We start from the raw sequence: 27,620 nt of genomic DNA, 5'->3' as shown, positions 1-27,620 counted from the left end.
TGCAGAGGGAGCTGACCGGACCAGCGCGGAGGAGAAGGGAGCTGACAGGAGCTGCAGGAGAGGTAAGTAAATGCTCTCTGTCAGCCCCCCTCCACTGAACTGCCAATGCCACTGGACCACCAGGAAGTGAGAGCCCCGAAAAAAATATAAAAATAATAATATTTTAAAAATAATAATATATAAAAAAATATATTAAAATAATAATTTAAAAAATAATAATAATAAAAATGCCACCCCCCACAAGGCTCTGCAACACATACACACACTCACACTGCATTCATACACACACACTGCACTCATATACACACACTGCACTCATACACACACACTGCACTCATACAAACACTGCACTCATATACACACACACTGCACTCATACACACACACTGCATTTATACACACTGCATTCATACACACACACACACTGCATTCATACACACACACACACACTGTATTCATACACACACACTGTATTCATACACACACTGCACTCATACACACACACTGCACTCATACACACACTGCACTCATACACACACTGCACTCATACACACACACTCACACTGCACTCATACACACACTCCACTCATATACACACACTGCACTCATATACACACACTGCACTCATACATACACACACTGCATTCATACACACACACTGCATTCATACACACACACTGCACTCATTTACACACACTGCACTCATACACACACACTCACACTGCACTCATATACACACACTGCACTCATATACACACACTGCACTCATACACACACACACTGCATTCATACACACACTGCACACATACGCACACACTGCATTCATACACACACACTGAATTCATACACACACACACACACTGCATTCATTATATACACACACTGTAAATAAATATTCAATTAATATATTTTTTTAGGATCTAATTTTATTTAGAAATTTACCAGTAGCTGCTGCATTTCCCACCCTAGCCTTATACTCGAGTCAATAAGTTTTCCCAGTTTTTTGGGGTAAAATGAGGGGCCTCGGCTTATATTCGGGTCGACTTATACTTGAGTATATACGGTACTTCTTCTAGTACAAGCAGGTTTAAAAATGATTGCATTTTGTCTATGGGATAAGATGCCATGTACCTTTCAGAATTAGTATTTTTATTTTTTATCCTTAACGGGGTTTAATGTGTTAAATATAGAAGCTGTTAGTGAGGACAGTTAGTGGGGAACAGCATTAGTTAGAGTGAAAATCTTGAATTAAATTCTGTTGTGAATGGGGAACCAGTGAAGGGACTCACAGAGAGGTGCAGCAGACACAGAGTGACAGGTAAGGTGGATTAGCCTGGCAGAGGCATCTAATATGGACTGAAGAGGGGAGAGTCTGGAGAGAGGAAGGCCAATTAGTAGCTTTTTCCAGTAGTCGAGACAAGAAATATCAAGGGAGTGGGTGAGTTGCTTAGTGGACGAGGGGTTTAAAGCAAAGATTGTAGTCAAGTGTGACTCAATGGCAGAGAACTTGGGGTGATAGGAAGATGGTGGTGCCGTCAACAGAGATAGAAAAGTCAGATGTCATAGTAGAGCTAAAGGGGGGATTAGAAGGAGCTCAGTCTTGGACACATTGATATTTAGAGGGCAGGAGGCCATTCATGAAGAAATGGCATATAAGCAGTCACTGATGTGAGAAAGGACAGAGGGAGAAAGATTGAGGGTGGAGAGGGATATCTCACTGTTATCAGCATCAAAGTGATATTTAAAGCCATAGCTGTTGATGTTTACCCAGTGACAAGGTATACATGGAGAAGAAAAAAGGACCAGGATAGAGCCTTGAGGTACTCCAACTCACAGAGGCATGGAATAGCAGGAGTTACCAGCAAACAACACAGAGAAGGACATGTGGAAATGATAAGAGTGGATCAAAGATAGAGCTGTGTGTAGCAGAGACCAAAATAGTTGAGAGTCTGTAGAATGAGGGTGTGGTCAGCTGTGTTGAATAAAGCTGAGAGGTCAAGTAAGATAAGTATATATATAAATATATATATATATATATATATATAAGTGTCGTGGCCATTATTTTTAGCAGAAAGAAGGTCATAACTTTGGTCAGGGCAGTTTCTGTTGAGTGTTGGTTTCGGAAGCCAGATTGCAGGGGTCAAGCAGGGAGTTGGGAGACAGGAAGTGGGTTAGCAAGTTGTAAAATAGTTTTTCCAGTAGTTTTGATGCTAGGGCAGCAGTGATATGGGGCGGTAGTTTGAAGGAGAATGATGGTCAATGGAGAGTTTCTTGAGTATGGGAGTGACCTTTGCGTGTTTGAAATGGAATGGTAACAAAGCGATAGAGAGGTATAGGTTGAAGATGTGAGTGAGATCAGGAGTGAGGGGTAGACAGAGAAGGTATTACATATGACAGGATATGGTTGAGCAGCAGGTGGTGAGGAGTAAAGAAGACAGTAGAGAAAAAAACGTCATCCTCGGTGGTTGTGGGGGGAAGAAGCAGTGAGTGGCGGTGCAGCGGTGGTTGTGACCTTGGTTGCAGATGGAATAGTGTAAGTTTGTGTTGGGATGTTGCTTTGTATAGTAAGAGGGTTTTTTAAAAAGTAGTCTGTCAAGTCTTGGGCACTGAAGTCAGTGGGGGTGTTACAGGTGAGTAGAGGAGAGACCCGAATGTAGAAAAAAAGTCAAAGAGTAGAGATAAGAGAAGGCAAGTATGTCTGCGTGGCTATGTGGAGAGCAGAATTATATCAGTGGAGAATGAATTTGCAGTGGATGAAATCAGCATCAGAGTGGGATTTCCTCCAAATATGCTCAGCAGAGCAGGAGCATTTTCTCAAGTAGTGTATTTGCTGGGAACCAAAGCTATAACTAACGGCATGGGGATTTATGCAGTTGGGGAAGAGGATCTATAACGGGGGAGAATTGACCTCACCCACGTCTATCTCTGTCTTCCCTCACTTGTGTGTCTCTTTCTTTTTCTACACGCCATTAGTAATTCCACGGCTCGTGCAGCGTGGTGGAGTGGGCATGTGTTGGGGAGCCTGTAGCAACTTTCCTCTATACGTAGCTCAGAGGCTGTAAAGCTTTTTCACTCATTACTGCATGCATCAGTGGCTCTGTGTGTGTAGAAGCAGGATTAGGAGGTAGGGTCACAACTTTGATTTCCACCACACAGGCACCACCACGTACCATAAAAGCAGGCTGAGGAAAGCTGATCATTGCAGGACCCTAAGACAGGTCTGTTCAGCTTCTCTACATGATGCTGAAGAGAAAGGCAGCATGCCGTATCTTGCGGGGTAGTCCATGTTTTTGGCGAAATCTGTGGTTTTCCACCAGGCCCATTACTTAACCCCCATTGATCAGAGCCCCAGCAGTCTAGGACTACAGGCACAGGATCTCTGGTCATCTGGTCTCCCCATCAACCTCACATTAGTTGTTTCCAAGCCACAGATTATGATGGAAGATTATTATAAAGGGATTGTTAGCCTTCCTCCATTGCCTTCCCCAGCACCTCGTAAACCTTCTTCTATTTTTTTTATTTTTATTTCTGGGACTATTTGGAAGGTGGGCAATATTTTACAAGTTTTATTATAAAAAGTTTAATTTTTCACATTTTTTTAAGTTTAATGTAAACATTTTAAAATTGGAAAACAAAATCAGATTCCTAATTATATTCTTTAACTTTATAACTAAACCCCCAAGCGTAGGATTCAGTGTATGTTCTGGGAAAAATGTCAGCCTGCTGCAGAAAAACATACTTGATGGATGAGGTGAACTAGATATATGTCAAGCTTCCCAGTAATGTCTGAGACACTATGATTTCTCACACACTATTAAGTTTGGTGCTAAGTCTTGTACAGTTTTTGTAGCCCGACCAACAGAATGGGATAAGGAGGGAATTAATAATCCTTTAGACTGTACCAACATGACTATTTTGGTCTGGGTTTTACAAGCTGATTGTCAGCTCACCAGAGCTCTCTGTTTTTGGAATAGACTTATAAAATATCTGTATTATTAGAAAGCAATACAAAAGGTAAAACCATGTAAATACCGCTACCAAGCAACTTGTCTTACATTCTTAAAATGTTCCTTTAAATAATATTTTAGTCATTTTAGTTTGAAACTAGAAACATGACTTTTCGGAGAGAAAATGGAAGGAAGGTGTTTATTGAACTTTTAGAATCATCTAACAGGAATTTTCCACAGAATTTCAGTGACAGTCAATTTAGTTACGGTATATAATACAAGTACAAAATTTCTGCTTGAAGTACTCTAATGGTAGTACAGAATGGTCTGGCTTAAAATATTTGTGTACATGTTACTAATACATGATTATGTTGTAATCACAACCGATTATTTTCTTACACAAGTAAATTAAATTTGCTTTGTTTTTTTATTCTTTCTAAATCTTGGGTATTTTGTTTTTTATGTGTATGATTGGTGTAGCATGTCTTTAACACACAATCTGAATCTGTGCCACACAGAAAATACATTTATGTGTACATTTTCAATGCATTCTTCCAAATGTACAGGTTCTGGAATTAAAGGGACATCCCATGCTTTAAAGTGATACTCTAAGTACCATAAACAATCCAGTGCTTTGTAGTGGTTATGGTACCACGGGTCCTGTTGTGCTCTCCCAGGGTATTCTTTCAGACCATTATAAATAGATTGACACTTGGCTCTGTGTGGTACTAGTAGTCCTTCCGATCTGCACAGTTGTGCTAAAACAGAAGTTCATACTTTGGCATTAGCATACCACTGCATACGAGTAAGGACTTTTTTCATTTGTTGACGTTGGCACCAAACACTCTGATCCAATAAATACTGTCCAAACTTGACATGTGCTCTGTAGTGGCTATGATACTTAAAGTGTTCTATTAATGTCAAATTGATTAGGAGCTGTTTTACACAAAGTGAGGGCAATTTAGGAGACCCCCTCTATATGGCCACATTGATAAACTGGAATGTTTGTCCACTTGCGTAGTAGTGCTTGTCAGCCAATCAATGACTTTTGGCGTGGGTGAAATTGACAGTAATAACGTAGAAATGTTAATTCCACTTTATCAATGAGGCCATAAAGAGGGTGGTCTCCTAAATTGCCCTCACTTTGTGTAAAACAGCTCCTAATCAGTTTGACATTAATAGAACACTTTACGTATTATGGCAATCTTTGGGCACTAAGAAGAGCTCCGGTATGTATAAGATTGTTCTTAAACGTTCTAACGACCTGTAGTGGCTATGTTGGTTAGAGTGCCTTCTTAAACGGGCTTCTGTTCAGCTTCTATTCATCACTTTCTTTTTAACTCTATAGCAATAACGCTGCAGCCATACAATGCATAATAGATTTATATGAAAAGGGTTAAACCAACATATTTACAAGGGTTGCATATTGCGAGGTTTTGACTTGTCACTTGTACAGTACATGCGCACAGCTGCTACATAGCTGGATACAGTTGCTTAGCAGACATACTCTATCATTGTCAATTGACAGCTTTCCTTCCAGCTGTGCATTTATTGTGTAGCTCCCCCAAAGCAATGCCCTCCTCATCACACACAGATGATCTTGCCAATAAAGATATCCATGAAAAGTGCCCCAGTTAATTACAAATTCCCTTCCTCCTCGCACATTGTGTTCCAGTCTCCCCCTCCAAACAGCCCTTGAGGGTGTGCAAGTATGAGGCTGGCAGCAGAAGGAATTTTGGGAATTTGTTGCAATGCCAGACGTTCCAACCGTTCAATGTGTTTCATGAAAAGCATGGACCATTTGAAAATAATCCTTTTGTTATATGGGACACCTACGTTTCCAGACACAGCCTACCACAAGACATTTGCATGTGTGAGCATGCACGTCTCATAGAAGTCTTAAATGTTGCTGTATTTAACGAATTGTTCTTACCCTGAGGTTAAATGGGAACTGTTACCTCTCTGAAATTTGCACCATTGAATAAAACATTGACAATACCTAGAACTTGTGTAAACTTTTTTCAAGTGATTCTCTATTTTCTTTTAAATTGATATCACTGATTTGGCAAATTACTTATCCATTTCAGACAAGGCAAACCCAGGGCAAACATTGCAAATGAAGGGGAGAAATGCAAACACTGTTTGGTTTCTTCTATTCTCTGTATGTTTTCTGTGCGAACAGACAGAGCTTATTAATGGAGGCACTGAGCCGCAGGATAAAGAGGTGCGTTTTTATACATTTTTATTTCATTTTCTAAACTTCGCACATACATATTTGTTTATTGTAAGGACAGGTAAACAAGCAAATCTCAATCTCACCAGGTGTTATAAGCTGAAACCGAATGTTGTCAGTGGTAGTGGTTATGGTACCAGGAGTGCCATGGCGAACCCACCCTTGTAAGAAGTCAAACTGTTTTTGAATGTTTGGCTTTTTCCCGCCAGGAACTGCTCCCTGCCTCTACTACATCCACCAGAGAATCAGAAGCTTCTGTTTGATCTCCTGAGCTAAGCCTTGTAGTTTGGCGCTAACTCATTAACTGAAAGTGTCACTTGATCTCACTCAGCCAATAATCTGCACTGCTGGGCTAAACTAAAAAGAGAGTTTCTGACTTCCTTAGAGGAGTAAGTGGAGGCTAGTGTAGGCAGTGAAGTAGCTGTATTACAGGTAAGAAGTCAGACTATTCTAAAACTTTAGGGGGGGCGTCATGGCACCACAACCACTACAGCACGCTTTAATGGTTATGGTGCTTGGAGTGTTGCTGTAATGTATTGGGGGTTGTAGAAAACATATGGAAAAACTGGTGAGTATAAGTGCTCGATAGCTATAATTGGCAGCAAATAACCAACAAGGGGTTCTCTCCACCCTTGTGAAGTGGATAGTAAAGGTAGCGCTTAATATTATATATACATACGATACAGATGATGTTCTTAGTATATGAATCTATAAGTACAAAGCAAGAAACAGATTATGGTGCAGTACAGTAGATATTTGGGAAGAGAGTACAAATGGGCAAAAGTACACACTCACACTTTTTAGAGCTGTCTCAGCTCTATTATGAAGGCCTGGATGGAATAATCCCCGGATATAAGTGGAGGGTCTTTGGAGCTTGTTTTCAGGATGGAGTAGGTATATGTGAAAAAAGACAAACTAGGAAATCCAATGGTATAGTATATACAAACAATTGGTATTGATGGAGGAAAATATCCTACTCACGTCACCCAGAGCAATGTCGTGCTCTGGTATGAAGAACTTGACTTGGAACAATTCCCACCTAGGGATATATGCTGGAACCGGAAGGATGATGAGGGCTGTGTGAAGGATGTACTCCACAGGTGATGTATAAAATAGTAGGTTTATTAAATAAAAAGCTGGAAACAACAGCTATATAAGTAAAAACAAATAAGCAAACTGTGGATAAAATAAGTCCTCACTTAACGCATTTCGCCAAAGGCTTTCTCAAAAGTTTCTCAAAAAACAGGTTTGTTTTCCTGCCACTATAGGATCCCTTTAAACATTTACAACATAACATCAGCAAAGTAATTCATCAGTATTTCAGCAGTAACGGCACAGTTTCCACTACAGTGATTTATTTGGCATCCATAACTAACTGCATACTTGTTCCAGGAAGAGATTCTCGGTGCTGTGATGGGTTTTTTTTTGTGTTTTTTTTTAAAATACAGATAGTTACAGTTTAAGCTTGACTCTAATTATTACCAAGCAGTAAGTATGATGTCATGGGTAGGTAGGGCGGTGTTGGAAGATCGGTCCTGATTATCATAGTAGAAAGTGGTAGTTTTACTGGGAGTGCCTAATAGAGGGAAAATGTTACATTGCAGACACCAAGATTTTTCCCTTATAAATTTTGAGGAAACTGGAACATTCAACAGAGGTTGCCACACCTAGATTTAACATATACAGGCCAACGCGCACAGAAAGTACACGCACAGCTTGTTACACTCACTGAAAAATATATTGTTACCACGTCCATAAGGAATGTGAATAGGTTCAGGCAGCAGCAACAATGTTCCATTACAGTTAGCTGCCACTATAAATACTGATAGTTTTTTATTTGCAACAAGTACAAATGCATCACACAAGTTTCCGTGTTCACAAGCCTCATGTCTTGACTCCAAGCCTGCCTTAATGAGGCCTTTTTTTCTGGCACGATGTTCCTGTGGTATATACACATGTATTTAGATCCTACTTTTATATTTGCTCAGAATATTGACTTGGGTTATGTATATTGTTCTGTATTTAGCTCTGTTTGTATGCATTATGTGAATTTTCTTTATTTTGGTGCATAATTCTACCTGAGGACATCTGCTGTCCTCGGGAAGAATTATGCAATACAGATACCTGTTTGTGTCAAAACAAGACAACCTCTGGAGCAATATTATAGATTTTAAAGTGATGTTCCAAAAAATAGTTTTAAAAAAAGTTTTTTTTTTTTTTATAGTGGCCATCTTGAGCACGTCCGGGCCCGGAATGCTGTTTGTTCTCATTATTCTACAGAGAGCACTTGACCAATAGATTGTTCTTGGACAGGTGTAAAGAAACCATATTATTATAAGCGATGTAACCCATGTGATTTTACTGTTTTTTTTAAATAGAACTTTTACAACATACTTTGAATTTTTTAGTATGACATTTACATTCCTCTCAACATTTCAAATGGACACTTTAATTTTAGGCGTGTGAGTGTGTGGCGAGACTTATACATACTGGTATCTGAACACATTTATAGTTTGAAGAGTTATTCCAAGCCTTTAAAAATAATTCTTTATTTCACTTTGGATATTAGCAATTAGATCCTCCCATGTGAAGCCCTGTAAATTAAGAAAAAAGTTACCTGAATGTTAATGTTGGGCAAAGCTCCCAGCGCTGGTTTCCATGTCCCCATCAACGCAACTGCATCCCGCCCGAGGCCTAGCGCATGTACTCACTCTGACCCGGTAGGATTAGGCAGTGGGGGGTGGGAACATGCATTAAACACAGGATAGCTGGGAGGGTGGGAACACTAAAGCTTCCCCTTGCAGGTACACTTTCTCATTACCTCTGTCCCTGGCGCACAGTGCGTGCTGACGACAGACTTAATATTTCCACAGAATTGATATTAAGCATGCCAGAATGGAGTGCAAATATCCACCATGACCACTTTAAAAGCAGAAGTGATCAAGGTGGTTGGACTAAACCCTTGAAAGAGAGATTACTGGGAGTATTATTGCTGTTTAACTATGTTATACACTCAGACACACCGACAATATGATGCTCCTAGCAAAGAGGGATAATAGAGTAGAAAATAGGGACAGAGGGATTTGGACACAAAAAAAGGGACACTTGTAAATCCAGATACTTATTGAGCAGACTGCAGACAATGTGTTCTTACTTGCTAAACACTCTCTTCTATCTTAAATTGTGCCCTGATTGAACTTTTGATGTTGATGTTTGTATTTATCTGAACTATTTAAAAGAATACTCAAAGCATCATAATCACTATGGCCAAATGTAGTGGTTATGATGCCAGGACTACAAATGGTGCCATTCCCCAGTAATGGGGCAAACCTTTTGCAATGTGCCCTGTGCCCCAATGCATATCTATGGTAATCATTGGATTAGATGGTGATGATCTCCCAAGGGTGGAGTGGTTCTGCAGCAAAAAGATGGTCTCGCCATTGAATTAGAAATAACTTGTTTGTTTAGGACAGAGTGGGGGTCCTAAATCTAAAATAAAAAAGGAACAATCCATTAGAAATAACTGTATTTACTTGTGATATTGGAGTTTTCATTTAAGCAAATAAATATGTATAATGTTATGCATTCTAAAGGAAAATAATTTCATTAAATATATTTATTTTTAACATTCAGAGTGTTGCTTTTTTAGTTTAGCCATAAAACTCTTTATTCTAGCACCAGGAAAGACTCCTCTGATAAAGTCATCAGTTCTGATGCTGAGGGCTGAATGGCAGAAGAAGCTTGCACATGGTAGAAACAGTACATTTCAAACTGATACTCATTGGTTTTCGTGTGCTGATTTTGAGCAGTGGAGGAAGCAAGAGGCGAGTTTTAATTTGTGGTTCTGTAAAAAATAAATGAATGAAATTCTTATGATTACACTAAAGTCCACCTTGCATCATTCCATACAGGAACACTATAGGGTCAAGAAAACAAACATGTATTCCTGACCATAGTGTTTAACACCATCATCTAACCCCTTGGCCTCCCTTTACCCACCTAAATATAGCAAAATCTTACTTTAGTTCAAGTCTGCCGCTGTTGGCTCTTCACTTGATCTGCCTGTTTGACTGACATCATCAGAAATGATTCTCTGATCCAATCACAATGCTTTACCGTAGGATCGGCTGAGATTGTCAAGGAGGCAGATCAGGGACAGAGCCAGCACAAGCCAAACACAGCCCTGGCCAATCAGCATCTCCTCATAGAGATGCATGGAATCAATGTATCTCTATAAAAAAAGTTCAGTGTTTCCATGCAGGTGGTGAAGACACTGAATGTCAGTGCTGCACACTGTGCCCCAGGAAGCACCTCTAGTAGCCATCTGAGGAGTAGCCAGTGGAGGTATCCCTATGCTCTAATGTAAACACTGCATTTTCTCTGAAAATACAGTGTTTACTGAAAAACGCCTGAAGGGACTGATTATAATCACCAGAACAAACACAATAAGCTGTAGTTGTTCTGGTGGCTATAGTGTCGCTATAAGTGATACTGGAAGTATATTTACAGTAACATAAAACAGAACATTCCATTATTTTCTACTAGCTAGCAAACACTAGAATATTCATTGTCTATTGAATAAAATATTTACTTTATCAATGAACAGACTTTTAGAAACCTGAAGTTGTGGTCAGGCTTGAGATTGTCTTTTTGTCTTTTAGAGTGTTATGAAACAGGGGGGTTTTCCTGGCACTATAGTGGTCCTTTAACACAGCAGCACAAATGTACTTCTGCAATATAACTCTCGGAAAGCATGATGGTTGTAACATGAATAAAACCTGGGACTTTTAGCATATTAACTGTGTTAAAGGGAAACTCCAGTGCCAGGAAAACGATCTGTTTTCCTGGCACTGGAGGGTCCCTCTCCCTCCCACCCACCAATCCCCAGTTACTGAAGGGGTGAAAACCCCTTCAGTGACTTACCTGAGGCAGCGGCGATGTCCCTCGTCGCTGTCTCCTCCTCCGCGACGCTCCTCCCTGTGCTTCCGTCGGCCGGTGGGCGAGACCGATCCCGCCCACCGGCCGAGGAGACCTAATGCGCTCCTCATAGGAAAGAATTGAAAACTAATTTCAATGCTTTCCTATGGGGATTTGAGCGACGCTGGAGGTCCTCACACAGCCACTAGAGGTGGAGTTAACCCTGCAAGGTAATTAGACAGCCACTAGAGGTGGAGTTAACCCTGCAAGGTAATTATTGCAGTTTATAAAAAACTAAAAATAATTACACTTGCAGGGTTAGGAGTAGTGGGAGTTGGCACCCAGACCACTCCAATGAGCAGAAGTGGTCTGGGTGCCTGGAGTGTCCCTTTAAGTGCCTTGATAAATAAGGTCACATTCATGTGGTAGTTGTTTGTAGCTAGCACTCTAAGCTGTATCTACATTCCGTGCCCGGTGCTGTCTCCACTCAAATTCCTGTGAACTTTCCCTGATACCTTCCAGAGAGGGCAGATGAGTCCTATAAGCTATGGTAGAACTGGGCCAATACTAAGGCATGGGAACAGAGGATTTGGCACGAAAAGTCTGCACCTGCTTTTATTTATATTAAAAATACTTACGCAGCGCTCTGGCACTTTAGTTGCAAATAACATATAAACAAAAAGGATAGGAATATAATATGCTCTACATTGAAATAACTCCTATTCATTTGACTTTGGTAGAATCTTTCTTTATATATAAACTTACTGCACAACTTTGATTCAGTGTGGCAGGCAGAGGTTGAGCCCCTGGGGAACGGATCATTTGCAGTAAGTAGATGTACTGGACTGTTGTTCCTTTGCCCACTGACACACACATGGAACCTGTATTTCTGAATATCTAGATTAACTCACCAATTCCATTGTAACAAGACACAATGGGCATAGATTGGAAAGTGTTTCTTTTTCACTTTTCCATGTAATTTGTTTAAAATGACAATTTCCCCCTTATAAGGACTGATCATCTCTGAGATTTCATCATTTGGGGCGTGAAAAGGAGTTTAGCATTTTTAATATTTGAACTAGAAGGTTTTGCTTATCATCCAGAAATATGTCGAGGTACAAAATACCTTTTAAAAGTGGAACTGACACGTCTGAAATTGGTAGTTCCTCATTCTCTCTGACCATTCAAGTGCTTAATGTCATTAGCCACTAGAGGTGCTTTCATAAAATAGCAGAGTAAAGCTCTGCTATTTTAGTCAGGTGGTCTCAGGTGCGCATGCGCACTAGCCTTACAGTGTATTGGCTGAGATCATCAGTCTCAATGATCTCGGTCAGTTAGGTGGTGCTACATTGAGTGGAAAAAAGTAAGTTAAAGTGATTGGTGACAGAAATAAGTTAAAACACACTTTTCCTCCACCACATTTGCATATCCAGGGCAATATTATTGCCCCATGATGTACATTCCTTACATTATGTCATCTATCTACAAGGTTTGAAATGGTTTGCTTTAGCATTGTCAATACAGCCAGGCAGACGGGCGGCGAGGGAGTGCTGATCTGTGAGCTCTCCTTTCTCCGCTCCCTCGCGCACCGCAGAGTGATGCAGGGAGCTGGAATATGACGTCATATTCCGGCTCCCAGCATTACTCTGCGCGCGTGAGTGAGTTGAGCAGGGAGAGCTCACAGATCAGCGCTCCCTTGCTGTCCGCCTGCCCCGAGGCTAACAAGGTAAATGCCTTGTTTGCCTCGCGGACAATCAAGTCCTGCAGGACCACAAACGGGAACGGCGTTCCTGCTGTGGAAAAGGGGCAGGAACGCCGTTCCCATGCATTCCTGCAGGACCTGAGCCCTGATGAAATTCATTTTAAGTTACACTTAAAAGAAATGAAATTGAAGAATATTTCTATATAGCCTTCTAACTATATGGCCTTGATTTAATTCTTTTAAGTAAGCTTTTCAAATGATCATAACCTGTTAGAAAAAATGTCAAATGTTTTATCTACAAAAATGTCTTTAATTTTGACTACTGTAGATAAATAATGTGTTTTGAGACTGATAATTTAAAAAGCTTAGTGAAAAGAATTAAATCAATGTGCATATGTTTTTTTGTTTTTTTATATCCAAGTCTTTTTTTATTTTATATATTTGTGACAGATTTAAAGCCTGTGTATTTTTTATTTAAAAATGGTGTGTATTTCATTGACTGAAAACTGAAATGTCTGTGTTTGACTATGGTGGTTTTCAGCATGAAAGGGACAATCCAGACCCCTAAAGAACTTTAGCTTACTGGAATGCTTTATGTATAAAGAGTGTCTTCTTTTTTATTTTACAATATGTGCAGCTTTCAATAGAAATTGACACTTTTATTAAATAAACTTGTTACACCCCTGTGGTTGTCAATCAGGCAACAGGTCATGTTACTTCCTGGTTGTTTAGCTCAGTGGATTCAAACTCAATAGACAGACAATTGCCCAGTCTATGATTGGCCAGCCACATAAAGTCTGGGCTTGGCTAAAAGGGGGGGCCGCAACTTTTGCAAGCTGTTTTTAGATATTTATTTCCTTAAATATAATTTAAAGACTGTAATGACTTGAAATTTATATATGATTTTTTTCCATTTTGTTTAACAAATGTTACAGAACATACACATAGTTTGTGCCGGTAAAATCAGTAATCAACCAAGAAGGATTTGAAAGTTACAGAGATATGGTTAATGACATGCAAAATATCTCAGGAAGAGAAATGAAACAAGACCAAAAAGTGAATAATTAAAATACATAATTCTTTTTTTAATAGAAAAGTCAAAAGTGAGTAATTAAGTCCTCATTTCTTTTTAATCCAATTTGATTGTTTTTATAGAATTTTGCAATCTGAGTGCACACCGAAATAGTCAAAGTGCACTTTATAAATTATTAAGGTACATAAAACAAGAAAATAGTATGCGTTTATCATGTGGAATAATAGAATTTTAAAGAAACTGATTGTGTGGAGGTCCAGCTGGGGTAAGTAGTGGTCAAGTTGATGGTTACACAGTTGGGGATCAGGGAGTACAGGTAATAGGGTGAGCTCAGATAAAGTGAACTGAGAGGACCTGTACATGGATAGATGGAAGCCTATGTGAAGGGGTGTATCTTCAGGAATATGTAAATAGATCAGGGATGACAGTTATCTTATTGGATGATTGGAAAGATATATTCTATTGGTAATGGGCCAGGAATTGAAACAAAGCACATACATATGGAGTGAGATAAACAATGTGGAAGAAATCGACTAGAGTGAACAGGTAACTCTATTGTGAGGAGAGATAGGGAGTAGATTTGAAAATGGAGTGCTGGGAAATTTGGAAGTCAGTGGAATTTTTGAAGTATGAATGACCATTGAGGGTGGCATGGATCATGTAGAGGAGTATACTGCCAGGATTTACATTTGCGGAAGTGGAATGATGAAGTGTTGTGGAATGTCATGCATGAGAGAATTGCAGTCAGCAAGTCTGATGAGGATAAAGAAATGGATACAGAATTTCAAAGCAGAGAAGGTGAGGAGTGAGCTAATCTTCTGAACATTGAAGAGGTGAAAGTGACATTAAAAAGTAGGAGATAATGTTTATCAAAGAGTACCCATCACCTTTGGAGCTTAGTCAATAGTGTGTGACCACATCATTTATGGATGGCAGGTGCATCTCAATGAGCCTTGAGCCTTTGTGGCTACAATGAAAAGTGTACTAGAATATATCACTGGTCTTAAATGAGTAAAATAATAATAATAATAATAATAATAATAATAAATTAGAAGTCAAGAAAACAACAAAAAAGAAGCTAAGAATTCTGAGAAAAAGTTATCCTTGCAAGTGCCTAGGAAATCCTCGGGATATATCAAATGCAGCTGAAAGAGTTAAAACCATTCATTTTGACTTAGATTGTTAATTTTTTTAAACTTAGCTTGATGTCGAATCTGAATGTCCTGTCTTTAACCTTCTTCCAATATGCCCATCTTTTCCTCTCTCCAGGGTCCAGCTCAGAGAGATAAACACTCCTTGCCCTCCTTTTTTGGTAAAGCTCCCTACTGAGTTATTTGGAGAGAATTCCAGTTTATTTTTACCATCCCTCTATCTTTGTGCATCTCCCTGCCCCCAACCCAGCCATCTATGGTGTAGCCTATTAACCACTTGCCTGCCTTAACGCATGGCAGCACAGGTATTTATAGATTATAGACGGGAATCAGATAAGTGTGTGTTACCTTACTGGATCTGGGCACCCATGAACGCACACTACTGTTTGCTTCCTGTTACACAATCAGATATACAGAAATGACATATTTTACATTCCATTTATTTAATACAGGTATTTAAGGCATTATGCAACAGGATTGAGAGAGAGGTTCATATCTGTAACGCATAAATAATTAATTTACTTATATCCAGACATATGTTAGGGTAAGTAAATCTTTCTAAATACCGTAGCTGAACAAGTGATCCAAAGTCTTATCTACAATTTGCAGTTCTACATATTTCAAGGGTTTAGTGAATATTCCCCTGGAGAGATTTGGTAGCAAAAAAACAAACAAAAAACATATGGGTCTACTATTGGTACAACGAGTACGAATAAACTGGGAATAACATGATAGGTCAACATCTAACCATAGCATGTCCTTAGGCAACAATTATAAAATTATCTTAATAAAGTATATGGTTTGATGCTTAAGGTAATTAACTATGTACCTGTTCTCAGCCTGCCTGGCGCAGAGTGTTACTGGAGAGTTAAAATATTATCACATTGACTTGGAGTTCCCTGGCTCTGCCGCAGTTGTGTTTAATAAAGAACTTGTTCTTTGTTTAATGGGGCTTTTCTTTGGAAAGCAGGACTGAAACCTCATCTTGGGATTATCCCACCAGATGTTGACAGGTAACCGTTTATTATCATTATTATTTATAGACATCGTATTCCACAGTGCTTAACAATTATATAATGAGGATTTTTGACAACGGAGGCTGCACTTACATCACAAGCCCCTTGAACATAGTACTGGATAGACAGGCTGAGTGCACCTATTGGGGAAAGCAAAGGGAGGACTACCTGCTGTAGCTACATTTTAATATCAGCTTTAATGTAAGACTCGTATGGCAAGTTTGACCATCAATCAAGTAGGTGACACATACAATGTGTGACCTATGTGCTCTGAAAAAATAGGAATTCGGGGCACACCCAGAACATAACTGGATTTCGCCCTATGTGCTCTGTCTGTTACAATTGCTTTGTGTTGTCATAAACGAACATTAGCGAACGCAAAAGCCGAATGAATCGCATTTAAAGACAATAGAACCGATGCTAGCGCCACACGTGGGGATTGAAAACAACAAATAAAAAACCCGAACACACACATTGCCAAATCACTCATCTGCACAGTCTACGAATCGTATATCCAGCAAAATGTGCCCTATAGAGAGTACCTACCTCTGCACTATCTCCCATGCTGACACATATGCGTTGTACTATGCCTTACATTTGACCTGGCAGGGAGGGAACATCTGATTAAAAGAGAAAATAAATGGTACACCCTTGAGTTTACTTTCCACCTCTACTCTTGTGGGACTGGCTATCCCCTCTTCCTATACCATTCCGCGCTCCTTTCTTTCTTTCTTAAACCACTGGTTCTTTGCCTCATGTCATAACATGGAAGTGTGCTGCTATTTGTCTTTGTGTTGGACACTGCATAAACAAAGCGTGTTTACATGTGATGAACCAATACAAATGGTCAAATTGGGAAAATTCAAAATAGCTTTGTGTTGGGAGGACTGAAGAATCAAAGTTAAATTATCTTTATAGATAAACAAAAACAAAAGAGTATTATATATTGCACAGTTTTAAATTAACATTCGTTATTGCTGAATATTCATGTAAAACGACATCACCGTTGACAGAGAAGAGTTATGAGGACAATATGAAAGTGGTTAAAAAAAACTTCAGCATTAAGACATGTATCTAGATAAGGTATCAGTCACAGTATATACACAGTAACAACCACTAAAAGAGTAAAATGTAAGGTATGAAGGTAACTTGGACACATGTAATGTATATTAACACTGTACAAAGCAAAATGTAAACGTAGCGGCCAACACAAAACTGGTGACTGTGTACTGTATAGTGACAATGTATACGCAAGAAATGTAACGCTCCATTCCTGAACTCAAAAATAAAGAATTATTCACAGAACCGCGGGCGCAAACAGCCGTTCCAGGAACAGCTTCGATCCCATTCAAACCCGCCAACGGCACCAGACAGGGCTGCCCCCTCTCCCCCTTGTTGTTCGTCCTAGCGCTAGAGCCACTTCTGCAACGGATGAGGGAGGATAGGAACATAACAGGCATTAGGGCAGGAGGGGAGGAATACAAAGTATCTGCGTACGCAGATGACATCATGGTCACACTCACCAACCCCCAGGGATCCTTGCCACACCTTCTCTCCCTCCTCAAAGAATACGGTTGGGTGTCAGGCTACAAAATTAATTTAGAAAAATCAGTGGCCATGCCACTGGAACTGGATACGGTAGAGATCACAGCCATACAAGCCAACCACTCCCTCAATTTCTCGAGAACCGACGTTAAATATTTAGGGATTAAACTAACCGCAGACCCAGAGAGACTGTACGACGCGAACTACACACCCACATTGCAAAAACTATGTAGGGATATAGAAAAATGGCAAGAAAAGCCAATCTCATGGATTGGGAGATTACATGCCATAAAAATGACGTTGCTCCCTCGCTGTTCCTGTTCCAGGCCCTGCCGATTAAAGTTACTAAGCAAGACCTAACGACACTACAAAGACACATAGATAACTTTATATGGGCACAAAGACGACACAGAATAGCTAGACAGGTGCTGTACCGACCGAGGTCAAGGGGAGGATTGGGACATCCAAATCTGTACCAATACTACTTGGCGGCTCAGTTAGCCCAAATAGTAGCGTGTCACGCACCAGAAGGCTCACACCGGTGGGTCGACCTGGAAACAAAGCTCATGAGCACCGATCTGCCACAATTCTGGATATGGGTACCCAAACAAGACAGATCGGCCCTACGAACCACTTGCCCGGCAATTCTAAATTCCATACGAATATGGGATAAGACAGCTACCAAGTACGCACTTAAACACACTCCCTCGCCATTGACACCATATTTGAGGAATAAAGCGTTTGAACCCGGGCTGAGCGCACGAGTCTTTAAAGGCATAGAGAGTACGGGGATGCAGAGATATGGCCACATACGAGGGGGACACCTTTAGAACGTTCGACAGTTTGAAACTTTTAACATCCCTAACTACAAAGGACGTATTCCGCCATATGCAATTACGAGACTTCACCAAAACCCCAGAGGTTAAAAAAGCAGCGCACACCCCAATGACGTTCTATGAACAGCTTTGTAACGCCGAAGCCGTACAAAAGGGCTTAATAACAACTATTTACGCACAACTCAGCGCCCAAAGACGCTAAAGACCCACGATACATTGGCCAATGGGAGACGGACCTAGGGGGGGCACTGGAGGGAGAGGACTGGGTGGACATATGGGAAGCGACAGCCAAAACTTCAATCTGTGTACTGCACCAAGAACAATCATATAAAATGCTCATGAGATGGTACACCACACCAGTGCAACTACATAAAATGGGGAAAACCACGACAGACACATGTTGGAAGGGCTGCGGTGGTAAGGGCACCTTCGTGCACATGTGGTGGGAATGCCCTGAAATACACAAATATTGGAAACGCATACAGACACTACTGGCTGACGTACTAATGAAACCTGTTGATCTAGAACCGTGGTCGGTCCTATTGTCCAAACCCATAGACGGCCTCCCCAGAAAAGAACAACAACTCTTTAATAAAATTACACTGGCGGCTAGAAGGGCTCTTGCCCAGGCGTGGCTGAAGCCCACCCTGCCCACGGATAATGACGTGATTGTAAAGATCAAAGACACATATCTGATGGACAAACTCACAGCCCAAATTAGGAACACAGAGAAATCATTCCATAAAGTATGGCAACCCTGGGAAGACTATCTTGACGATTAATGCCGTACCACCATGACAAAGACAGAGGTCCCCGAGAGGGCCTCGATCCGCCGTACGCCCCAACGAACAGCGTTCCCCTTCCTTCCCCCCCTCCCCCCAGCCCCACGACCTGGCCCACCCTCTCCCCCCTCCTTTATTTTTATTTTTCATTGTATGCAAATTGGACAATGTGACGAATTTAAACAGACACCAAACCAAAAGTAACACCACACCACTAAGCTGACATTACACTGTGTAACTAACGCAACGCGATCACCTTCAGCACACGGCCCGGCACTGGGGCCTCCCCACGACACTCCCCTCGGTCCCGAGAAGTAAGATGGGACGGCCCAGGGGACGGGTCGACACTAGTCACAATTGACAGACTCGAACCTACATGACTGATGCACCACCAGGACATGACTCCAAACCACACACGGCATTGGCCACGACACACAACCGACAGCACAAAAACCCGAACTGCACTACGCAAACGATTGTATGCACCCAATGTGAATAGGTTGGAGAGTGACTCGAATTACGTATTGCACTCTCATCGCACTCTCCCAGTTTAAGGTATTTTTCTTTTTATATTATTGTGTTGTATTGCAGTGTTCTTTTTACTTTATGTACGGGCTAGACACGCCCACCGTGATTACAAACGACACAGGAAGGCAAAATACCAATGTCATATAACTCGAAAAAACACCTCTTAATTATTGTATGCCAAATGACACTTATCGGTGATCGGCCTCTGTGTGAGCCGCGGTATATCAACAGGCCACCCTTTGTGTCGACTCAACACAAAGAAATTAAAGCCCGACCTGATCTACACAGATTGTATGTTACCACCGTGAATCGGTAGGAAAGTGTCCTGAACTACGTATTGTACTTTTACAATGTAACGTATTTTATTGTATTGTTGTGTTCTTTTTACTTTATGAAAGGGCTAGGAATGCCCTCCTCAGTTAAAGACGACACGGAACGGCAAAATATTAATGTCACATAAGCTGAAAAACCACCTGTCTATTGTTACATACCCTGTAAAACTTATTGGTAATCGGCCCCTGCATGAGCCACTGTATATCACTATGCCGCATTCCGTGTCGAATCAAAAATAAAGAATTAAAAAAAAACAAATTATAAAAAAAAAAAACTTCAGCATTAACCTAATGCATTAACATGTTTCTACATTTGTACGTAGCCCGACATCAGTCAAATTGTGTAATTTGCGGTCTAAATATTGTGCTATTGGGATATATTTTCAGTTTTTTAAATATGATTCTTGGTTATTTCTACTCTTGGAGCACCTACATCGGTTCATCACGTCAACAGCAGCTTAACATTGTTAAAGTATTTATATTAGTATTTGCATCACTTGCCCCGCACCCATTTTTCCATCTACTTTGGAAGTATGTTGTAGCTTGACCTTCTAAAAGGCTAATGATCACTGTAGTGGTTATGGTGCCAGAAATACCATAGTACCTCTCTGTGAAGTAGTCAAATGGTTTTAGAATGGTTTGATTTCTTAGCTGGAACAAATCCCTGCTTCCACTACAGCCTTCAGGGAGGAGGAAGCTCTCTGTGTGTTATGTCCAGCGGTGCACAACTTAGCTGCACTGCTTTGCTCAGGAGATCTAAGGGAAGCTTCTAAGCAGGAGTTTCTGACATTCCTGACTGCATAAGGGAGTTTTGACTAGTTACAATGGGGGACCCAGCACACTCCTAGCACCATAACTGCTACAGCCATCAAACAGGTTCCCAAAGAGAGTTGATGAGTCAGATGAGATATTTTTAGAATAGCAAGTAGACTTATTAATTAAGTTTGGAATTTGGGCATGGTCCAATCCATGTTAGAATGATTTCAGAATAAACCATAATATGCTTAGACACAGACAGTGCACTAAGAGCAAGAAATTGGAGACTTACTAGCATCACACTGTAATTAGACTGAACGTCTATACATAGGCAATGATATTCACTCATGAATCATAGGAAATTAACTTTATTAACACTAACATTTTCCATTTGCACTAATATGTTATTTAACTTTTTAAGTGACCTCATGTCATTACTAGACAGTGTGCATTGCAATTGCCAGTTTGAACTATGACACTGAAAAGGTAGGGACAATTAGCAAAATTAACCCTTAGAGTGCCAGAGGTATGCCCAATGCAATATATTTATTACCAGTATTAGCAGTAGAAAGAGGGAAGTGCTCATGCCATTGTACAGAACACTGGTGAGACCTCACTTGGAGTATTGTACGCAGTACTGGAGACCGTATCTTCAGAAGGATATTGATACTTTGGAGAGAGTTCAGAGAAGGACTACTAAACTGGTTCATGGATTGCAGGATAAAACTTACCAGGAAAGGTTAAAGGATCTTAACATGTATAGCTTGGAGGAAAGACGAGACAGGGGGGATATGATAGAAACATTTAAATACATAAAGGGAATCAACACAGTAAAGGAGGAGACTATATTTAAAAGAAGAAAAACTACCACAACAAGAGGACATAGCCTTAAATTAGAGAGTCAAAGGTTTAAATATAATATCAGGAAGTATTACTTTACTGAGAGGGTAGTGGATGCATGGAATAGCCTTCCAGCTGAAGTGGTAGAGGTTAACATAGTAAAGGAGTTTAAGCATGCGTGGGATAGGCATAAAGCTATCCTAACTATAAGATAAGGCCAGGGACTAATTAAAGTATTTAGAAAATTGGGCAGACTAGATGGGCCGAATGGTTCTTATCTGCCGTCACATTCTATGTTTCTATGTTTCTATTTAAAAAATATTTTACCAGGAAGGATACATTGCGATTTCTCTTGTTTTCAAATATGTCCTGGTTCCACAAAACATTGAATTGATACAATAGGGTACAATTAAATACAAAAACAATATTAATACACAATATATATACAATTTAACACAGAACAGGTAGGAAATATATAATCAACCACGACAAGTGCATTCTGTTTGAAGATATGTAGTAGAGAAGGATTTTAGACTTAAGGAAGATTTGAAAGTGTGCGGGAGGTCGTTCCATAATTGCGGTGCTCTGTAGGAAAAGGAGGATTGGGCTCCTTTCTTTTTGTATTGCGGTAGACTAAATAAAGTGCTGGTACTGGATCGGGGGTTATAGGAGGTGGGAACAGCCGAGGAGAGCATTCTGCTCAGGTAGGGTGGGAGCTTCCCAGAAAAGCTCTTAAACACAAGGCTGGAAAGATGAAGGGTGTGTCTGGATTCCAGCGATAGCCAGTTTAGTTCTTCTAGCATGTCACAATGGTGGGTCATGTAATTACATTGTAGCACAAATCGTCAGAACGAGTTACACAATGTATTAAGCTTATGAAGGTGGGTTTGCGGTGCAGGTGCATATACTACATCCCCCTAATCAATGAAAGGCATCAGCATTTGCTCTACAATCTTTTCCTTTACTCTAGGGCTTAGGCAGGATTTGTTTCTGTACACGGCATCTAGTTTTGGATAAAGTTTAGATGCAAGTTTTTCTATGTGGAAGCCAATAGGTAGATTGGGGTCTAACAACATACCCAAGTATTTGAAAGAGTGGACTGCGGTCAGTGTGCTATTTGAATTAGTTTTGATTGATAGATGGGAATTGTGTAATTTGTGTAATTTAGGTACTGTTCCAAAGATCATTGTGACAGTTTTGTCAGTGTTTAGGAAGAGTTTGTGAGTCTGTGAACTGGTCCTGGAGCACAGCCTTAAGCAGCGGTAGATCGGATTTGCTTGCATAGATTACTGTGTCGTCTGCGTACATGTGTACATTTGAGGATTTTATTAGGAAGATCATTTATAAATAATGTGAATAGCAGGGGGCCAAAAATGGAACCTTGGGGAACACCACAAGTGACTGGGAGAGGGAGGGAGTCGCTGTCAGAAATGGACACATATTGTGAGCGATCCGATACATATAATCGAAACCAGGTTAGCGGACGAACACCAATACCTGAGTTTTTTAGTTTGTGCAGTAGAATGTCGTGGTCTACTGTGTCAATGGCCTTTGCAAAATCAAAGAAAATAGCTCCAGTTAGGCCTCCTTATTCCATGCCAGTTTGGATGTCATTGCTAACTTTTAAGAGGGCAGTTGTAGTGGAGTGATTCTGGCGAAAACCTGATTGATCAGAGGACAGATAATTAGATTTTTGACAATACCGGGAGCAATGATATAGGGCTATAGTTATAAACCAAAGTAGTTTTTACCTTTTTCATGGATAGGCACTACTCTTGCAGTCTTACAAAGTTTGGGTATGTATCCAGACACCATGGATTCGTTAATGACAGGCTTAGCAATTGCCGGCGCACTGAGCTTCAACAGCGTTGCTGGGATTTGATCAGATCCAGACTGATTTTCCATTTTTAGATTATTAAGGTGTTTCTTAATGACACTAATAGATACAGGTCTAAAATTGAACTTCTCTATATTGGGTCTTTGCACATTTCTAGTTTCAGGATGCGTATCATTTTTTTAGCTTAGCAATCAGGGTGGTGGAGCATCTGACAAAATAATTGTTATAGGCATTTTCTACGTCTAAGGGAAGTTGCAGGGATTGGTTATCCACTTTGACAGGGTTGGGAGTGGATTGGGGGAGTTTGTAATTTATTTATTACTTTCCAAAAGTTTCTATGGGTTTGATATGTTATTGTTCAGATTTTTTAGCAGAAATATTGGGCCTTGGCCAATTTTGTTTGTTTTGTGCATATATTTCGCCATTGAAATATTACCAAAGTAAGATTATGTCCACCAGCACAACAAAGCAGGCCATGATGTATAAGAATTTGGTTCTCAGTCTGTAGCTAGTGGTGCTTAAGAAGGTGGTGGTAGGAACATGACAGGAGTGTGAAAAGGGTTACAAGGAATATTAACACAAATGTAACGTCAAATTTTAAAACCATGAACAGGAGGGGAGGAGACGAAAACAAAAATTAAATAGGTTACAAATAATGCATTTCTAGTGAGGAAGTAGTACTTACACTACACATATGGCTAGGCACAGAACACAAACACAAATGCAGCAAGTACAACAGTGTGTGGATGATATTGAGAATGTTGATTGAAGCATTGTCTGATGTTCTCCTTTTTGAGTCCCCCTTGGTAAACTCCCTTGGTAAACTCCTAGGATGCAGGGCACTTATTGGAAGTTGGCACTTGATGGATAGTGGCACACAGATGGAATGTGGCCTGTGCTCCCTTTAGTCGTATGTTCCCCAGTGACTTTACTAAATAGGGACCCCACTCTGCCTTGAGATAGTCAGTTGGCTTAATTTCTCCCAGTAAAGTTTGACACATGAGATGGGCGGGATTGGACAACTAGCAGACTGCACTAATGAATAAAGCAAAAATACATAGAATGAAAATCCATTGTAAGGGTACCTAATACGGACACATCTCTGGCACTCAGTGGGAGAATTGATGCTAAACCTAAAAAATGGGGAAAAAAAACCCTTTACCTTTGCACTTCCACTTCTTTGCATGAAAAGAGCAGGTATCTAGAGGAAGATATTGTTTCCCTTGAAACGATGCTGGCAGAGGAGTCTGGTAGTGGAAGCTCAGGTGAGGTTAGAGACCCAGTGGAGGATCCTGACAAATATTGCACTATTATGTCCAACTGGTCCAGCTACGATCTTGCTGACTGCATCTGGTTTTACCACATCACTCTCAACTCAGAATTACGGACCCTTGTGCACCAGTTCTCTTTGGGTCCCAGTTGTAAAAGTCTGTGCCAGAAGGTGGTGGTCCACACTCAAACTACTGGTTTAGGGCATTGAGTCCAGGAGGCCACAACTGCTACGAAGTAGTCACAAAAGGCACTTTAGTAGTGTGAAGGCTGAACTTGATGGACGTCTATTTTCAGCTATGCAACTATGTAACTTCAGCAGGGTCCACTTAAATGTCAATGGCCCTTTGGACTCAATGCACAGGAATGATAAAGGTGGCTCTGTGTACAAGCTTGCTCCAAAGCATGGTGTACACACTGGCTGACTGGACCCTCCACCAGTGCCCTTGGTATAGCGTGCCTAATCAGTCATCTTCTGTTTCACTTATTGCTGGAAGCTGCAGTTCCTGCTGAGGGCAGATATTCTTACCTGAAGCTGTCCTTCCTGGCCTCTACCATCTTCTTCCATGCAATCCACTTCTATTCCTAGCGCTTCATCTATCAGGAGCTTCCTTTAGTCCTGCACTCTTGCAAGAGTCCAACACTAATGTTTATGGAGGATCCTGCAAGAGCCTTCATAAATAAAGGATGTTCCCCCTAAATTACCTACAGAGTCCCTACTTTGTCTTATGATATATTTTGACTGCATTGGAATTTTAATAAAACTCCAACACAGTCTTTATGAGATGCTCATGTTATTGTGGGGCATAGGGGTGACAAAGCTGCTTTAATGGTTTCAATTATAGTCAATAATAGGGTCTATTACCAGTAATCACAGCTAGTATTTGCACAGTTGTTAAACTACTTGCTAAGGCTGAAGGTTTGAACAAACAGCAACAAGACATGTTTCCATTTATATGTTGAGTTGTAACTAGTGTTAATTTTGTCGACTAACCATTTTAGTCAACTAAAACTAAACCAATTCAGATACGACTAAAATGGCTTTTCAGTCAATAGACTATGAGTAAAACTAAATTGAAATTTGCTGCCAAAATTAACACTGGTGGGTAAGACACACAAGTGGGGAGGGTGGAGGAAAAGAAATGAGACACATGGGTGGCAGCGCGGATACAAAGAGACACAGAGGGACTAGGGAAGAGGCAAAAGAGACAGATAGAGGCTTTAATTAAACCCATTAGATTTTAGTCGTGTTGACTAAAATCTAACGGGGATTTAGTTGACTAAAACTAGACTAAAACTAAACCAATTCAGATTACTAAAATACAGCTAAAACTAAAATGGCTTTTTAGTCAAAAGACTATGAATAAACTGAATTGAAATTTGTCGCCAAATTGAACACTGGTTGTAACCATCGTTTTCAGTATTTAGCTTTAAGGTAATGCAGAGGCATCTAATAAAGTATTTGCTGAGTATAAGCCTTATTCTAATTTAAGAACGTACATGTGGTTTCTGTGTACATATGGTTTAATCCAGTTTATTTATGTTAGATAATTAGATTTACTTGGTTTATGTTCATGTTTGCTTATTGTTAAATCCTTACAAAGTGGACTCCTTGAATAAAACTCTAATCTGTTTGTAAGGGAGGGGGTTAAGATAAGTAGAAGGACAAATTAAACATGAATAATGAAAGCTCCGAGTGCTTAATGGGAAACGGACTGTAATGGCACTTTCCCATAGACTTCAATGGAGGAATTGCTATTCAGAATGCAGAGAATCCTGCACTATGTAGTGATGAGCCTTTTGTTACTACTATAGTACGTGGGAAAAATATTAATTGTTGAAAATCTTATTTTAGTGCTTATTCCACTGCTGAGATATTCCATCCTCAATCTTTTGACACTGATAGTCATAACCAGGTCCTGTTGACTTGGAACTTGGAAGGGGTGTATAAATGACCAGACCTCACACTAAACTAACGTTATACACATTAAAGTCCTTTCCGTGGCATAAAATTGCAATGACACTGCAGCAACTTAAGAGACCTTTGTGTTGCATTCCGCAAAACACATTCGGGAGGTTTGTGCTAACTCCCCATCATAGCAGAGACTACTTGAAATCAGCATAGTTTACATGTTTTTGGACAGCATGGGAAGTGGTTCTTGTCTACTGCTCTAGATATTTCTAGATAATGTAGTTTATGTTTCTTTATAACGGCCCTATAGGGACACTATAGGCAACAAGACCACATCATCTCATTGAAATGGTCTGGGTGCAGTGTCCTTGTCACCTTAATCTTGCAGCTGCAACAATTGCAGTTTCAGAGAAACTGTAATGTTTACATTGCATGGCTCATACAGCCTCTAGTGGCTGTCTCGCAGACTAAAGGCGCTTCCTTACCTTTCACGGAATTTGACTCTATGAAACAACGCTGGATGTCCTCATGCTTTGCATGACGTTCAGCATCTTCTAACACCTATGGGGAAGGCCTAATGCGTGCAGCACTCACATGTGCATTAGGTCCCCTCCGCATTGGCTGACGTCAGCGAAGGAGGAGCCCAACCCAACAAGGGACTTCGGCGCTGGAATCAGGCAAGTGTTTAAAGGCTTTATTAACCCTTAATTTGCCACTAGGGGAGCCTTAAGGGAGGGGTGGGGCAGAGGGACCCTTTAGGGTTAGGAATACATATTTTGTATTCCCTAACACTAAAGTTTCCCTTTAATCGTGTCAGTTACTCGTGATGTCCTCTATGCAGTCTTCATTATGGTATTGTGTCCTAATATGTTTTTTGAGCAGCCATAGTATTAGGCCATTTACTTGTTTTGGCAGGAACCCTGTATAATGCACACTGTTGGCGTATTACAAGGAATATTCTCAAGGGGAATCGGGGAACAAATTA

At 40.4% G+C, this 27,620-nt stretch overlaps 1 protein-coding gene across 4 annotated transcripts in view; it reads left to right on the top strand.

Annotated features, from left to right (window-relative positions):
• The window catches only part of ITGA7 (integrin subunit alpha 7), a 165,492-nt gene that overhangs the window by 21,816 nt on the left and 116,056 nt on the right, over positions 1–27,620 (top strand). The gene's annotated exons all lie outside the window — the stretch shown is intronic.

The sequence above is a fragment of the Pelobates fuscus genome, chromosome 1 (assembly GCF_036172605.1).
Source record: "Pelobates fuscus isolate aPelFus1 chromosome 1, aPelFus1.pri, whole genome shotgun sequence".
Lineage (NCBI taxonomy): Eukaryota > Metazoa > Chordata > Amphibia > Anura > Pelobatidae > Pelobates > Pelobates fuscus.
Note: the sequence above shows the minus strand (reverse complement) of the source record. Positions and strands in the feature narration are given on the sequence as shown.